The 17,442-nt window shown below is 39.6% G+C and overlaps 1 protein-coding gene across 2 annotated transcripts in view; it reads right to left on the bottom strand.

The window, feature by feature from the left end:
• The window catches only part of LOC109412976 (octopamine receptor Oamb-like), an 841,374-nt gene that overhangs the window by 309,640 nt on the left and 514,292 nt on the right, over positions 1-17,442 (bottom strand). The window lies entirely within an intron of this gene.

Here is a 17,442-nt window from a genome sequence, read left to right as displayed (position 1 = left end):
GATTTTTATAATTATTCTTTGATAAAACAACAGTACATGTTATTGTATGGATAGTCCAAAATACGATAACATTACAGAGTATGGTTTTGCTTGAGATTTGATTGAATCTTCAATCCATGTATTGTTTTGACAAATATTCATTAACGATACATCATATGGTGCATAACCTTAGTTTATATTGTAGTTTTTAGTGTATTACAACCACAAAAACTGTAGTTTAGTGTAACGATACGGTGTATTGTATTTGTATTGGATGTTTTTATACGGAAAGCTTTGTTAGCAACCGATCCAACTATAACTTTCCGGATGATCTAGGTTAAGGTGGAAAGAGTACTTCACATAAGTTACCTGAAGAATAACAATAGATAATTGTCGGTTAAAGCAAACATCCTTACCTTACGTTGCACATTATTAGACACAAGATATACATTTTAAGTATTCTTTTTGTTTGTAGAAAATATCTAAAAGCAACACCATTCAGTTTACAGAGCCGTCCGTAAATAATTTCCAAGAGTATCAAAATCATTCTTGAGTATCTAAATCGACTCCTCCGCAAAACCTTCGATCCTGGTGGGTGTACCCTTCGAAGCGAAGAGAGACAGAGCCCGTGTCGATTCCCATTGTGTAAATACCGTATTACCCCGCTAATACGACACCGACTGTTGTCGAATAACCGGGGTAAACTTTTAATTCGACAAACTGGCCACCCTACACCAACATACTCATTAAATTTTGGCAACTCTATTTTTGTTTTTGTTTTGATTTCCAAATTTTTTATGAAACGTAATTTCAACAGATATTGCGGTGGTGCGAATGAAAAGCTCGTCCTTTCTGCGATTGATGCCATCCTCAGTTCATTCCGGTTGGTCTCCAGGAGGTTTGGGTGTTGAAAAGCACCAACTCAGAACTTCCGGAATTAGCTGCTGCAAGAGGAGCTGCTGCGGGTGCGAGTATAAGCGCAATATCAAACTGTTTTGCATTTACAGTGTACATTGCTGTGACATTTGAACACTTTTTAATTCGACATGTGTCGAATAAGCGGGGTACGAATTAAAAAGTGTCGTATTAAAACGTGTCGAACCAGCGGGGTAAGACGGTATTGTGCGCAAACATGTTTCACCCACCCGACGACGACGACCGTTAACAGTATGGAGAAAGGAGAGTGTTAGATCGTAGAATAATAAAAACGCAAATCCGAACGATGACAAATCGGTCGACCGACGTTCACCGACGCGTCGTCGTCGTCCGTACCGTAGTAGGCGTCCACGTTCCGTAAGCAGATTGTCGCCTCTTTCTTTCTTCCGATCCAAGCAGGCGGAAACCCACGGATGGCACACGGACGGACCGATCATATTCATAAAAGGACCTCATTTCTTGGGCTCATTTTCCCCTCGGAGTGCGTCTCGAGTCCGGATTTTCAATGGGGTTCTGAATTGGATTTAGGAATTTTTCCGAAACATGACATAACATGTTTAGTATACACGGAGAAACTGAAAAACTAAAAATTAGGTACTTTTAAACTCAATTTTGATTTTTTTTCATCTCCCTTTTCATGCGCTCTTTCTATTGTTGCCGGAGAGTGAAGAGAGAGACAGCCCAACTTTTGCAGTTCAGTGCGTCAACCCAACACTGAGTTTCTACACCCAAAACAAGGACTTGTGCGCGTTTTAGTGCACAACGTTGCAAGCGCTAAACACTCACGTTCCATGCGCGTTTTGCTCACAGTCCGTGGCGCGCAAGCGCTCATACGTGGTTTTAGAGAATTATCTGCTCGACTATTCGTACACTCAACATAGTGGTACTCGAATGTAATGGGTACACGCACACACATACCGTATGGAAAATAGTCACAGTTTGGTGTGCGTTGTGTCCATACAAGATCAGTGTGTCGTACTCTCGCTTATGCGAGCCATCTCCGACGTGATCCGCGACTCGCAAAAAGTTGTGTTTTCGTTTATGCAGTTATCGCGTAAAATAATAATTTATTATGGTCGTTGGCTCGGTCGAATTATTAAAAATATACGTGAAGACGCAGCTCCAGTGGGCGTATACATTGTGGAAATTGTGCAGAGCTGTGACAAATATGGGTTTCGAAGCCATTTATGCAATTGTGTTTGTTTATTGTGAAAGCCCCCGAGCAGCAGCGCAAGGAGAAGCACGTCGTCGCGCAGTCGTCACGAGAAAAAAAAAGTTACAGTTTGATCAATCCTGGCGGAACCGTTTTGCATCACGCGTGCGGAAGTGTACAGAATTCAGAGGGTTCTGACCCCAACATTCACTGCCGCTGGGGCCTCGTCAGCTAAGTGAAAGCGAACGCTCGGATTTCCGGATGAGTTTGCTGGCGGGCACCAGGTAGTGTGGAAAATTGCCACAGGAAGTGATGGGTGGTTGTGGGGAAGTGATTGGCGCAACGTAGTTTTCTGGTCTGCCGCCGTCGTCATCGTCTAGCAGCCTCAGCGATAGTGATTCCCTGTTCCGGTGCACGCCACGAGAAATTCAGCGTAAGTTTCTATTTTTACGTGGTGCGTGGAAATGTGTGATCCGGATTTGTTGAGGGAAAAGCTGTGCTTCTTCGAAAGGGAAAAGTGATTGAGAATTGTGGTTTAAAATAAACAGGGGCAACAACCTAACCTACATTTGTGCTGAATCCCGTTTTTCTTGGGCTCCAAAGCAGATGCCGCAACCAAGCAGAGTATCTCGGCGTGTGTGACCCAAAGAATTTACGTTCCGAACAATCCAAAGTGCACAGTGCGAGCGAGATGGGCGAAGCGATGATGGTCAAAGTTTAATTCTTTGCGGATTCATCGAATTCAAAGGTAAATAAGAATTCTTATCCCGATATGCAATGCAGATATAGTATGTAGCTGAGAGAGAGGAGACAGCTCACTGACAGACACGATGTTTACATGTCTTCTTCTTACTTCTTTTTTCAACTTTGTGCGTCGCACAATGGTTTGAAAACATATTATTCGTCAAAAATGATTTGCATATTGAGTTTGTTGCGACAGAGCATGGAAAATAAATTGATTCGTTGCGCTGGTCGAGGAAAATTGATCATTTATATTTTATCTTTTTCAATTACAACAAACGGAGCGGAATTTTAATAAGATCTTTTGGATATTTGGCCACTCAACACCATCAATGTGCGATTTTCAGCTCGGTTCGCGGTGACAGTTTGTGACAGGTCCTCCTTGACATTAAGTAGCACGCAATCGAAGCCAGCTGTCTCCCCTCTCTCAGGTATGTAGTAAGTCACAAGTCTTGTTTAGCGATTAGGACTTTGTTTTCGGCTAAGTCGCTAAGAGGTCACTGTTTTTTGTAAGTCTTTACCGCAATATACAATTACAACCTATATAATCCCATTTTTTAATGATCAGAACATATAACTTGACCTCTCCTAAACATTTAATCAATGTAACAGGTTTGCGTAATTGATTAAATAAACTATTAAACTATTAAACATATCATGCCAATCAATAATAAACTGATCTTAAAATCATCTGATTAGTTAGTTATACTGATCATGCTGCTGCATAGTGTATCGGACATTTGTCGAAGCCATTTATGTGCCGGGAAAATATAATTCAGAGTTGGTGAGAATATTACAAATTGAGGGAGGGTAATAGTCCCAGTCAGACCCCTGAATGGGCAATGTAGGTTAGAGTGTGGGAATGCCATTGAAGGTATATAGTATTCTCCGAGGCTTTCGAAATCCAACAGGACGTTCCCCGGGTTGCGGATAGGGCAGGGGGAAAAGTGAGGTCTCTCGCGTTCGTACTGTAATCAGACAATGTGATATTATTTCTTATGGTGTTGTAGTGCGAAATAAATGATATCATTCTATGGCAATTCGAACCTTGTAATGGTAATGCATTGTTCACTAACTTTAATTTTCTCAGCTTGACAAGGTTTTGAAGACAAACACATTGTTTTCGAAAGATCACAGTGGCACAGTGGATTATGGCACTCCTTGGAGTAATTCTGATTATTTATTTCATATACATAATTCTAAAACTTTGGCTTATATTTTATATTGTTGTCGTAAAACCCCAGCACTTATGGAACTCTTTGCATTAATCCTGCTATTTTTTTTCATATTTTTTTTTTTGAGAATTTCTGTCGTAAGTCCACAGTTCTTATAGAAATCTTTGGAAAATTTCTGGCTTTTTTTTATTGATTTGGCTTATGTTAAGAATTGTTGTAGTAAAATCACAATTCTCATGGAACTCTTTGAATAAATTCTAGTCATTTTTTTACAATTGTTTTAAAAATTTGGCTTATGTTAAAAATTGTTCACGAAAGATCACAGTTGTTATGGAACTCCTTGGAGAAATTCTGATTAATTTATTGCAATTATTTTAGAAATTTGGCATATGTTGAGAATTTTGTAAAATAAATATTCTTATTTAATTCCTTTGAACAATTGACTTCTTTATGGGTGTTGAGGCAATTCTATAATCTGAATCTGCATAAGAAACTGAGGCGAAATCCAAATTTTCGTGAATTTTGGAGCCCGGGAACCTATTTAAACATCAATTTGAAGTTTTTATGGGAGCGATATGTCGAACCACCCCTCATCGCATTTTGTACTAGGCGGAGCTGTCAAGCAGTTTCCCAACTGTCAAAAGGTAATTTCAAAAAATCTCTTTGAAATTGATTTTAGGTACCAAAATAATGTTCTAAAAATCTGGATAAAAACATAGTGGCTCATAAAACGAGGCTCTTTCGTATAAAATCAAAAGATCAATGCATTTTTTGTAAATATAATTCAATTTAATGCGGTAATGGCTGATCCTCGGAATAAATATTATAGGGGTTTCTGATGCAAACTGGGAATTCATTGATTTTGTTTAAATTTTTGTGGCAATGGCTGATTTTTGGTATACATATTTGTTACCCAGTCAACATAATGTCGTATACGATGAAGGATAAGATTGCTAAGTTGAAGGCCATAGCATCCTATTCAACAAGGACTTCTGGTGCCAACTGAGAATTCACAGATTATTTTTAAAGTCTGCGGCTATGGCTGATCCTCGGAATACATTTTAAGGATTTCTGATGCAGACTGGCAATTCACTGATTATTTTTAGAATCTTTACGTCAATGCTCGTAATATATTTTAAGTATTTCCTGTACAAACAGGGAATTTACTGATTTTTTATACATCTTCATGTTAATAGCTGATCCTCGGAATATATTTTAAGGATTTCTGGTGCCAACTAAGGATTCACTGATTTTTTATAAATCTTTATGGAAATAGCTGATCCTCGGAATATATTTGAAGGACTTCTGGTGCCATCTAGAAATTCACAGAATATTTTTAGAGTCCTTGCGGCAGTAGTGGCTTATCCCCGGAATAAATTTTAAGGATTTCTGGTGCAAACTGTGAGTTAACTGCTTTTTTATGAATCTTTGTGATAAAAGCTGATTTTCGGAATACATTCCGGGGATTTCTGGTGCCAACTGGAAATTCACATATTATTTTTAGAATCCTTGCGGCAATGGCTGGTCCTCGGAATATATTCTAAGGATTTCTGGTGAAAACTGAGAATTTACTAATTATATTTAAAGTCTGCGGCAATGGCTGATCCTCGAACCCATTTTGAGGATTCCTGGTGCAAACTGGAAATTCACTGATTTTTTATACTTTTTTGTGTTGCTATATATAGCGGAAAATATTTTAAGGATTTCTGGTACCAACTGCAAATTCACAGATTATTTTTAGAATCTTTGCGGCAATGGCTGATTCTCGGAATAAATTTCAAGGATTTCTGGTGTCACCTGGGAATTCACAGAATATTTTTAGAATCCTTGCCGCAATATCTTACCCTCGGCAAATATTTTAAGGGTTTCTGGTTCAAACTGGGAATTAACCGTTTTTTTTTGTAAATCTTTGTGGTAACAGTTGATTTTTGGAATATATTTTGGGAATTTCTGGTGCTTACCGAGAATTCACAGATTATATTATATTAATTATTGATCATATAAAGTCTGCGGCAATGGCTAATCCTTGGAATATATTTTAAGAATTTCTGGAGCAAACTGGGAGTTCACTGATTTTTTATAAATCGTTGTGGAAATAGCTAATTTTCGGAATATATTTCAAGGATTTCTGATTCCAACTGAGAATTCACAGATTTTTTTTTAAAACCTGCGGCAATGGCTGATCCTCGGAAAATATTTGAAGCATTTCTGGTTCAAACTGGGAATTAACTGATTTTTTTTTGTAAATCTTTGTGGTAATAGCTGATTTTCGGAATATAGGTTAGGAATTTCTGGTGCTTACTGAGAATTCACAGATTATATTATATTAATTATTGATCATATAAAGTCTGCGGCAATGGCTAATCCTTGGAATAAATTTTAAGAATTTCTGGTGCAAACTGGGAGTTTACTGATTATTTTTAAAACCTGCAGCAAAGGCTGATCCTCGGAAAATATTTTAAGGATTTCTGGTGCAAACTGAAAATACACAGATTATTTTTAGAATCATTGCGGCAATGCTCGGAATTTATTTTAAGGATTCCTTGTAAATCTTTGTGGTATTAGCTGATCCTTGGAATATATTTCAAAGATTTCTGGTGCCAACTGAGCATTCACTGATTGTTTATAAACCTTTGTAGTAATAGCTGATCCTCGAAATTTTGAGGATTTCTGATGCCAACTGAGAATTCACAGATTATATTTAAAGTCTGCGGCAATGGCTAATCCTTGAAATATATTTTAAGGATTTATCGTGCCAACTTCGAGTTCACAGATTATTTTTAGAATCATTCTGCCATTGGCTGAACTAAGAATTTACAGATTTTTTAGAATCTTTTTGGCAAAGCAGCTTCTCAGAATATATATTAGGGACTTCTTGTGCTGACAGGGAATTCACAGATTTTTTACAATCTTTGTTGCAATAGTTGGCTCTTGCAATATGTCATAAGTATTTCTAGTGCCAACTTGGAATTCACTGATATTTTTAGAGAATTTTTGTGGCAATTGCTAATTCTCGAAATATATAGCAAGCTTTGTATTTTCCCAATATGGAGCTGAAAAAAAGTTAAATAAAATGGGGCTTGCTGTGCAAAATTTCTTGCGCATTCGAGCAGAAACATTTTTTTTTTTCAAACCGTTATAGCGATGTCTATAAACATATAAAAGTACATGAGTTTTGTTTATAGAAAAGAGAGAAAAAGTTGATAGAGAGATACAAAGCAGAAGGTAAGGGACAGCCCAGGGATTGAGCCCAAGACCTTCTGAAAAATTATCAGAGGCGGTAAAAACTGGACCACCAATCCTGTCTAAATGCACCCATGAAAGTATCATAAACATTCCAAGACAAATCGCTGAATGTTTCCTCTAGAAATCCTTGAGTGCATCCCTGAAAAAGATAATGGAACGATTTCTACAATTTCTGAAGGTACTCCTGTCTTAATTTGTAGAAAAACACAGGAGGAATTCCAGGAAGAACTACTGGAGGAAATTCTGGAGAAATCCCTGAAGGATTCCTTGGATAAATTCCTGGAGTAACTCCAAGAGAATTACCTAGAGAAATTCCTTGAGGAGTCCCAAAAGGAATGCCTGGAAGATTCCCTGAAGGAGTTCCTTTATAAATCCCTAAAATATTCCTGGAGGAATCCTTGAAAAAAAAATCTAGAGTAATCCCTACAGGAATTTCAAAAAGAATTCCTGAAGGAATTGCAAAAAAAATCCTCGAGAAATTTTTTGATAAAATTTTTGTAGATGTTCCTGGAAAAATTTCTGAAGGAATCCCTGTAGGAATTCCTGAGGGAATCCCTAGAGAAATTCCAGGAGGAATCTTTGTAGCAATTGCTGGAGGAATCCCGAGAGGAATTTCTGGAGAAATTCCTTTAGTAATTTAAAGCAATTACTGGAGGACTTCCTGAAGCAAACCCTGAAAGAATTACTGGAGCAATTCTTGAAAGAATTTCTGGTGCAATCCCTGGAGAAATTCCCGTAGGCAACCATGGAGGAATTCCTTGAGGAATCACTGGAAGAATTCCTAAAGAAATCCGCGGAGAAGTTCCTGAAGGATTCACTGGGGAAATTCCTGAAGCAATCCCTGGTTGAATTTCTGAAGGAATTCGTGGAGGTATTCCTGGAAAAATTTCTGGAGGAATCTCGAAGATACCATTGGAGAAATTCTTGGAGAAATCCCGGGAGTAATTCTAGAAGGAACTTCTGGAAGAACTCCTTGGTGAAATTCCTGAATAAATCCCTATTAATAAAAACCTAAAGAAATCCATGGAGGATTTGCAGAAGGAATCCCTGGAGAAATTCCTGTAGGAACCCCTATAGAAGTTCTTGGAAGAATCCCTAGAGGTATTTCTGGAGGAACTCCTGGAAGAACTCCTGGAGAAATTACTAGAAGAATTCCAGGTGAAATCCTTGGAGAAATTCCAGAAGGAACCTCTAGGGAAATCCCAGGAAGAATCCCTGGAGTAATCCCAAGAGGAATTGATAGAGGAACCCGACTAGAAAAATCTATCAAGTTTATTACACTTTGTGTTATGATGTTATAAAAATTTTCTATAACTTATTATGTTATAAACTAGGTGCAGGATGATGTTTTTTTTTTATTCTTAATCACTTAACCTAATTACAGCTCTATTGTCCACTAGGGCACTACGTGAGCGATTTCAATTGACAGCTGCACTAACATTTTGTGCAGCGCCTAGATGTATATTCTATTCTACTTTATCGAACTGGTTGCCTTTCTGCTGCTTTCACTTTTCTACTCTATACGTGGTAGAAGGATGAGCACAAGGATGATGGATGGCCGTTGTTCCTTTCCAGTCCGATTGAGGGTCCATTTATGAGTAGCAGTTCGTCGATGTCCAGGTATCCGGGTCCGTTTGAGCCACGGGGCTCAGAAGAGGGTCAGTGCCAGTCGCTCTCGGGGGAAGAGCAACTGACGAAAAATTGCAAGTGCCGGGGCTGGGAATCAAACCCATGACCATCCGCGTATGAAGCGAACGTGTGACCAACTACGCCACGGGCCCCGGCACCAGGATGATGTTAGGATGATGTTAAAATAACTAAAATTGTAACAAAAAGTACACCGGTCTAATCAAAATAATAACCTATTTTGTTATGATCTGATCAATATTATAACAAAATATGATATAAGTTTTAGCTTCAAGAAAACAAGTTCCTATCATATTTTGATACAATTGTACAAAATGATTTTCTGAATGTCAAGTAACTGAAACTTAATTATTTAACAATGAGTTATAAAACAACTTTTATATCATAATATAATATAATTGGGATATCATTTTTTTAAACCCCAAAGATATTAAAACTTGATTATATCACAATGAGTTATAAATATCAGGGTTTGTTATAATAATGTTATATTTTTCTAGTCAGAAATCCCTTGAGGAATCGCTGGAGGAGTTCCTGGAGGATTCCCTGGAGAAATTCCGGAAAAAACCCGTAGAGGTCTTCCTGAAGGAATCCCTGGATGAGTTCCTGAAGGAATCCCTGGAAGACTTCCTGGAGGACTTCCTACAGGAATGCCTTGAGATGTCCCAGGAGGAATCTCTGGGTCAATACCGCACGAAATCCCTGGAATTTGGGGAAAACTGGGAAATACTGCCCTGGAAGAATTCCTAGGAGACTCCCTGGAGGAATCCCTTGAGATGTTTCTAGAGGAATTCCTGAAGGAATTCGTGGAGGAATTTATGATGGAGTTTCTGGATGAATTCCTGCAGCAATTCTTGGAGAAATTTCTGGAAGAATTCCAGAAGGAATTCCTGGATGTGGAGTCCTGGAAGAACTCCTGAACGAATCCGTGGAGGAATTTCTGAAGCAATCCCTGGGAAAGTTTCTGGAAGAATCCCTGGAGGAATCTCTGGAGGATTTCTCGGAGAAATTCCTGGATAAATCCGTGAAGTAATTATTGAAGGAATCCCTGGAGGAATTCCAGAAGAAATTTGTGAAAGAATTAGAAGAATTCCTGGATCTGGTGTTCTGAAGAAATTCCTGAATTAATCCGTGGAGGACTTCCTGAAGAAATCCGTGGAGGCATTCCTGAAGGAATCCGTGGAAAAAATCCTGAAAAATTCCTGAAGAAATTCAGAAGGAATTTGTGGAGGAAGTCATGGAAGAATTCCTGGATCTGATATGAGGATATTCCTAAATTAAATAGTGGAGGAATTCCTTAAGAAATCTATGGAGGAATTTCTGAAAGAATCCGTGGAGAAATTCCTTATAAATTCCAGGGGAATTTCCTGAAGAATCCCTGGTAGAATTTCTGGAGGAATCTCCGGAGGGATTCCTGAAGGAATTCCTGAAGAAATTCTTGAAGTAATTCTTGAAGGAATCCCTCGAGGAATTCCTGGAGGAATTCCTGAAGGAATCCCTGGAGGAATCCCTGGGGAAAATTTTAGAAGGAATCTCTGGAGGAATCCGTGGAGAAATTTCTGGAGGAATCCATGAAGGAATCTTTGAAAGCAATCCTAAAGGAATCCCTGGCGGAATTTCTGGAGAAATTCTTGGAATAATTCCTCGAGGATCCTTAGAGGAATTACTGGAGGAATCCAAGAAGGAATTTCTACAGGAATTCTGAGATCTGAAATTCCTGGAGGAATTCCTGAAGGAATCCGTGGTGAAATTCCTAACGGAATCACTGTGGAAATTTCTGGAGGAATCTCTTGAGGAATTCTTGGAAGAATTCCTGAAGTAATTCTAGAGAGACTTCGTGAAGGAACTCCTGGAAATATCCCTGGAGAAATCCCTGAAAGAATTTCTTAAGGAATCGTCGAAAAAAGTTCTGAAGGAATTCCAGGAAAAAAAATCTAAAGGAATCCCTTGAAGAATTTTTGAAGGAATCCTTGTAGTATTCCGTGGAGAAATTTCTAAATGATTCTCTGGAGCAATTCCTGAAGGAATTCCAGGAGCAATTACTGGAGGAATCCCTGGAGAAATTCCTTGAGTAATCCCTGGAGGAAATCCTTAAGAAATCCCTGGAGGAATTTCTTGAGAAGTTCCTTAAGCAAGGAAACGCCGAGAAATTTCTAAAAAAAATCCAGGGGAATTTCCTGAAGGAATCCCTGGTAGAATTTCTGGAGGAATCTCCGGAGGGATTCCTGAAGAAATTCCTGGAGAAATTCTTGAAGTTATTCTTGAAGAAATCCCTCAAGGAATTCCTGGAGGAATTCCTGAACGAATCTCTGGGGAAAATTTTAGAAGGAATCTCTGGAGGAATTTCTGGAGAAATTCCATAAGGAATCCCTTGAAGAAATTTCTGAAGAAATCCTTGGAGGAATTTCTGCAACCAGCCTTGGAGAAATTTCTAAAGGAATCTCTGGAGAAATACCTAGAGCAATTCCTGGAGGATTCCCTGGCGGAATTCCTTGAGAAATCTCTAATGGAAATCCTTGAGGAACCCCTGTACAAATCCTAGAAGAAATTCCTGGAGGAATATCCTGAGGAATCACAGGAGGAATCCCTGGAAGAATTCTTTGGGTAATCCCTGGAGGAATTCCTGCAGGAATTCCTGGAGGAATCCCTGCAAGACATTCTGAAGAAATCCGTGGAAGAACCCTGGGGAAATTCCCAAAGGAATCCCGCGATGAATTCCTGGAGGAATCCCTGCAGGAATTTCAGGAGGAATTCCTTGAGGAGTCTCTGGAGGAGTTCCTTGAGTAATTTCTGGAGGAATCCGTGAAGGAATTTCCGAAGGAATCTTTGGGAGAATCTTAGTAGGAATTCCTGGAGGAATTTGTGAAGGAATTGCAGTAAGAATTCATGGGTCTGGAGTCCTGGAAAAATTCTAGAAGGTATCCTTGGAGAAATCTGTGGAGGATTTCCTTAGGAATCCCTGGAGAAATCCCTGATGTAATTCTTGAAGGAATCCCTGGAGTATTTCCTGGGAGAATTCTCGAAGGAACCCCCGGTGGAATTCCTGTAAGAATTCCTGAAGATATCCGTGGAGCAATTTCTGAAGGAATCCCTGGAGGAATCCTTGGAGAAATTCCTAGAGCAATCTCTGGAGGAATCCCTAGAGGAATGCCTTGAGATGTCGCTGGAGGAAGTCCTGATGCAATTTCTGGAGGAAAATTTTAGAAGGAATCTCTGGAGGAATTTCTGGAGGAATCCGTGGAGGAATTCATGAAGGAATCCCTGAAAGAAATCGTGAAGGAGTCCCTGAAGGAATTTCTGGAGAAATTCCTGGAATAATTCCTCGAGGATCCTTGGAGGAATTACGGGAGGAATCCAAGAAAGGATTCCTACAGGAATGCTGAGATCTGAAATTCCTGGAGGAATTCCTAAAGGAATCCGTAGTGAAATTCCTAATGGAATCGGTGTGGAAATTTCTGGAGGAATCTCTTGAGGAATTCTTGGAAGAATTCCTGGAGTGATTCTAGAAAGACTTCGTGAAGGAACTCCTGGAAATATCCCTGGAGAATTCCTTGAAGGAATTCCTTAAGGAATCGTCGAAGAAATTTCTAAAATAATTCCAGGAAAAAAATTAAAGGAATCCCTTGAAGAAATTCTGAAGGAATCCTTTTAGTAATCCGTGGAGAATTTTTTTAATGAATCTCTGGAGCAATTCCTGGAGGAATTCCAGGAGCAATTCCTGGAGGAATCCCTGAAGGAAATCCTTAAGAAATCCCTGGAGAAATCCCATGTGGAATTTCTGCCGGAGTTCTTGGAGAAATTCCTTGAGGATCCCCGGGAGGAATTCCTCAATAAATCCGTGGAGGTATTCCTGATGGAATCCCTGGGGAAATGTCTCGTTTTATGTAAGTCTGTGCCATACTGATCAACTTTGCCGAAGACACCATCTTTCTAAGTAATCAGGATTCTGAGCTATGAGATTTTTAAAAATTCCATGCTCACTAGCGCCGCCTAGTGGCAGAATTTCGAAACAAATGTCCCGTTTTATGTAAGTCTGTGCCATACTGATCAACTTTGCCGAAGACGCCATCTTTCTACATAATCAGAATTCTGAGCTAAGTGATTTTTAAAATTGGCATGTACACTAGCGCCACCTGGTGGTAGAATTTCGAAACAAATGTCCCGTTTTATGTTAGTCTGTGCCATACTGATCAACTTTGCCGAAGACACCATCTTTCTAAGTAATCAGGATTCTGAGCTATGAGATTTTTAAAAATTCCATGTTCACTAGCGCCACCTAGTGGCAGAATTTCGAAACAAATGTCCAGTTTTATGTAAGTCTGTGCCATACTGATCAACTTTGCCGAAGACGCCATCTTTCTTTATAATCAGGATTCTGAACTATGAGATTTTTAAAAAAATCCATGTTCACTAGCGCCGCCTAGTGGCAGAATTTCGAAACAAATGTCCCGTTTTATGTAAGTCTGTGCCATACTTATCAACTTTGCCGAAGACACCATCGCTCTAAAATAATTTTCCAAACCCCCAAATAGCCGTAATCCCATGAACTCTTATTATCCCCTATACATAAAGCGGATTCCCATAGCCCCCGAGCAGCAATCCTATGACCGACTGTCTCGACTGTACGCCGTCTTCCACTCTCGGCGCAATAATTATGCCTTTCATTCATGTCCGGTCCATCGTCTGAACGGAATGAAAATAAACCACTTTCATTCCTATGCAGGCGATAAAAGACACTAACACATTCTCAGACACCTTTTCCAACCAATACAGATGCACGTTTGTGTGTATTGGTGAGCCGCAAGCGGATTTGCACTAATACACGCAAGACCGCATTTGCAACTGGTAGCACCCACACATTGCGGCTTGTCAATGTGTGGTCAAAAAATCTGCTCGAATCCGCGTGAGCGCGGCCGCACCAACGAGCATGAGCGCAAAAGTGCTTCTACCGCCGATAAGGCACTTTTGCGCTTGCAGCGTGAGCGCTTTGCTCCTAAAATATGCGCGCTTTGTTTTGGGTGTAGCACAGTACTCAAATTTGAGTGAATACAACCTAGTCAAAATTTCGGTTGGGTGAATAAAACTTAAAATTAGGTATTTTTTTAATTGTAATTGTTTTGTAATTGTTTTATTTATTCATAACGATAACCTATTGGATGTACCATATATAAGGTCAAGGAAATAATAATTTAATATGTAAGCAAACGGGAACAACCCAACAAAAACATCGATTCCATCAGCTCAAAATTGTAAGGCTATCCATGGTGACTTACCGCGATGGGGGTGACAGCTAAAAATGTAAACACTGTGTTAATACAACTTAATAAAGTTTCGTCAAGTGTCGTCGGTGCTTAACAAATTCCTTTGTGTTCAACTGCCGCCCCGATCATCGGATGTCAAAAATACATGGTAAATAAAAGAAATCAGCTGATCGCATCTGTCTCATGGATAGCCTTATTTATGTTTTTCTCACCCTCTGAGATTTTTTGGACTTCTGGCAACATTGTTTATCATTGAAGAACACAACAATAACGTGTAAAGTACCTATTTAGAGTGTGAACCATCTCGCTTATTCGTTTAATTTGTTGTTCAAATTCGATAGTTATTTTGTGTCCGGTTGCTTTGTGATTTGTCCTGGAAGCTTAAAACAGTTAGCACACAGTAGAATCTGGCCCGGTCGTTGCCGCGGACCCCTTTTCCATCGACGAGCTCGGATGCAACCCAGTACACAGACGCCTCGACAGCTGTGATACCTGGATATTCTCCGCGTGTTTTTTTTTATTTATAAAAGCGTCGACTTCGACTGCAGAGTACCGGTATGGCCTTCACCTCCGCATCGCCTACACAGTTTGCTCTTGTCAGGGCTCTTCCAGTGCCATGACTTGTGTCCTGGTTCAAGACACCTAAAGCAACACTCCGGTGGCTCGTGTATGATCACCAGATATACCGACCAGCCCAACTTTAGCTTACCCCTTTGAACGGACTTGTTAGCAAACGTCAATTCACTTGATCAAGGCCTCCTGTGTCCGTTCTGGGACTTACTGCAGCAGAACCTCTGCATCTCGCACTGTTGCCACAGAGTGCTGTGACAAGCTCTTCCGCGTCCGTGATCTCGTCCAGGTTTGAAACCGATTGGTTCCAATGTTTATATTTTCGATTGTATGAGTGTTTGTTTACGGTCGACTCTCTACATTTCGATATTGAAGGGACCATCGAGATAGGGAGAGATTGAAATGCAGAACCAATTTGTAATGCACACTAGATTGAAAAATCTTCCGTAACTAGGAAAAAACCGTCAACAAACAGATGTCATTTCGCATTCCCTCAATGTTTGTGCCAACGAAACGAGATCTAGCAACCTGCGAATATGGGCATACATATCGATATAAGGAGAGAAAATCTAGAACAAAAAAGAACGAGATCGCATCGAGATAGGGAGATATCCACATACAGAGAGTTAAAATGTATGCAGATTGAAGGGACCGATCAAACCATCGAGATAGGAAGAGCTATCAGGCCAAACATTTCAATAGGTCCTATCTGCATTTGAGAGGCTTTTTTTGTTCACTTTCTTTTTCAATTATTGCAATGCACACTTTTCAATTATTTTTGCAGTACGAATCATAAGACGATTGTTTTGACCATCGTTCAATGCAAGGAGACAATCACAATACAAATAAACAGCTGAGATATTAACGAAAGAAAGGGAAACCAAAGAGAGCCTGTTTTCTGCAGATAGGACCTTTAGACATGTTTGGCCTGATATCGAGATGTAGAACATCGACATTGGGAAAATCGACTGTATATGGAAAATTCCTGTTTTAAGATGTACATAATAGAAGACTTCACCCTAGCGAGAAACACAAATGTCAATTTGAAATTTGGTCAGCGATGTTACTGAAGGGAATCCGCTTGACTCTTCGCTAACATGATGATGAATCATGGAATGAGAGGGAGAAAAATATTGAATGCGGATGGGCGCGGCCATCTTCTAAATTGGAAGATCGGTCAGAAATAAGGCAGGCGTCCGTGCTGTTAGACCAATTTTGTATAGTGCAGTGTAGTTCCGTAGAATTTGTGATACCCTCGGATAATGGGCGAACCTGGTCGGTGCCGACCGATAACTGATGAAGACCTACGAGACTGTACTCGTTAATACCAATACTTGGCTTATTGGCCCCACCACAAGTTTCTTGGTTCCTAAATCCGAAACCTGCCACTAAGCACCTTCTACACTCGTTCGTTGGTTTGAATTATACCTCATGCAAGCCAGCGGGGCTCGTTTTTTAGTTTAAACTTCTAGTAACCCTTTTGGGCCGATGTGGATTTACCCATAGGTGCGGCGATAGGAAATTAGTCGACTCTTCCATTCCTACGGCGTTCTTATGGGAGTGACGTCAAGTTAACAAATATGGAATATGACGTCACTTCCAAAAGAACGCCGTAGGAATGAAAGATCCGACTAGTTTCCTTTCGCCGCACCAGTAATCCACATCGCCCTTGGGCATCGAAAAACATACTGCTGGCAACCTTCTTTGCTGTTTTGTTTTGATGCTGCGTTCCGTTTCACCCCGTCCCTTAAGCAGAATGACGTTTGAACTTTTTTTTAGTTTGAGAGCTTGTTCACAAATGTCATAACGCTGGAGGGGGGTGGGTGTCCTTCATGGTGTTACAGCCCGAACAAATAAAAATTTTCCCCATATAAATAGTGTTACGAAGGGGTGGGTGGGTGTCAAGAAAGGCCAATTTTGGCGTTATGAAATTTGTGAATGAACCCTGAACGATGTGCAGCAGGGATGCCAGGTGTGAAGACATGTCTTCGATTTGCAGTCCTTTGAACTTCTGTGAAGACATTTATTTTTGTGCAGACATACTGAAAACATTTCAAATTCCGTGCAGACTTTTGAAAGCTGAAAAATAAAATTTATATTGTTGATCCAACCCAATAATTCAATTCTTGGAACAGTTTCAGATGAAATGCGTTTCGTTTTTGTTGATAAAAACTTAGTTTTCAAATTGTGCGGTCTTAATGTTAATGGTGGAAATTTTGAAGCAGTTTTTAGTTAAAATACGATTCAAAGACGACTACAATTTCTTGGGAATTTCAGGATATATGCTGATTTATTGAATTAATTTCAGATCAGCAATTATATAAAGAATGCAAAATTTTCAGGAACTATCAATACATTCCACGAATGCTTCAAGAAATCTTCCAGAACAATCGAATATATGGTTATATTATTTTTAATTTCATTCAAGAACATTTTAATGTCATCAAAGATTCTAAGAGACGTTATTTTAGGAATTTTCTAAGTTTAAACTAGGAATTCATCTGGCTATTCTCTAGTTTTTCAAAAATCTCTAAAATCAGAGGTTCTTGGTCCTAGGCAGCCTTTCAAGATTCTAAGAGTTGCTCGGGAATTCTTCCAGGTGTTCCTCTGAAATTCCTCTCGAAGCTCCTCGTAAATTCCGCCTGGAGCTCCTCGAGAATTCCTCCAGTAGCTTTCCGAGAATTTCTTCAGCAGACCGCCAGGGAGTTCTTCGGGAGTTCCTTTCGAAAATCCT

Source organism: Aedes albopictus, chromosome 1, assembly GCF_035046485.1.
Source record: "Aedes albopictus strain Foshan chromosome 1, AalbF5, whole genome shotgun sequence".
Classification (NCBI taxonomy): Eukaryota; Metazoa; Arthropoda; class Insecta; order Diptera; family Culicidae; genus Aedes; species Aedes albopictus.
The sequence above is the reverse complement of the archived record's forward strand: the minus strand, read 5'-3'. Positions and strand labels throughout refer to the sequence as shown.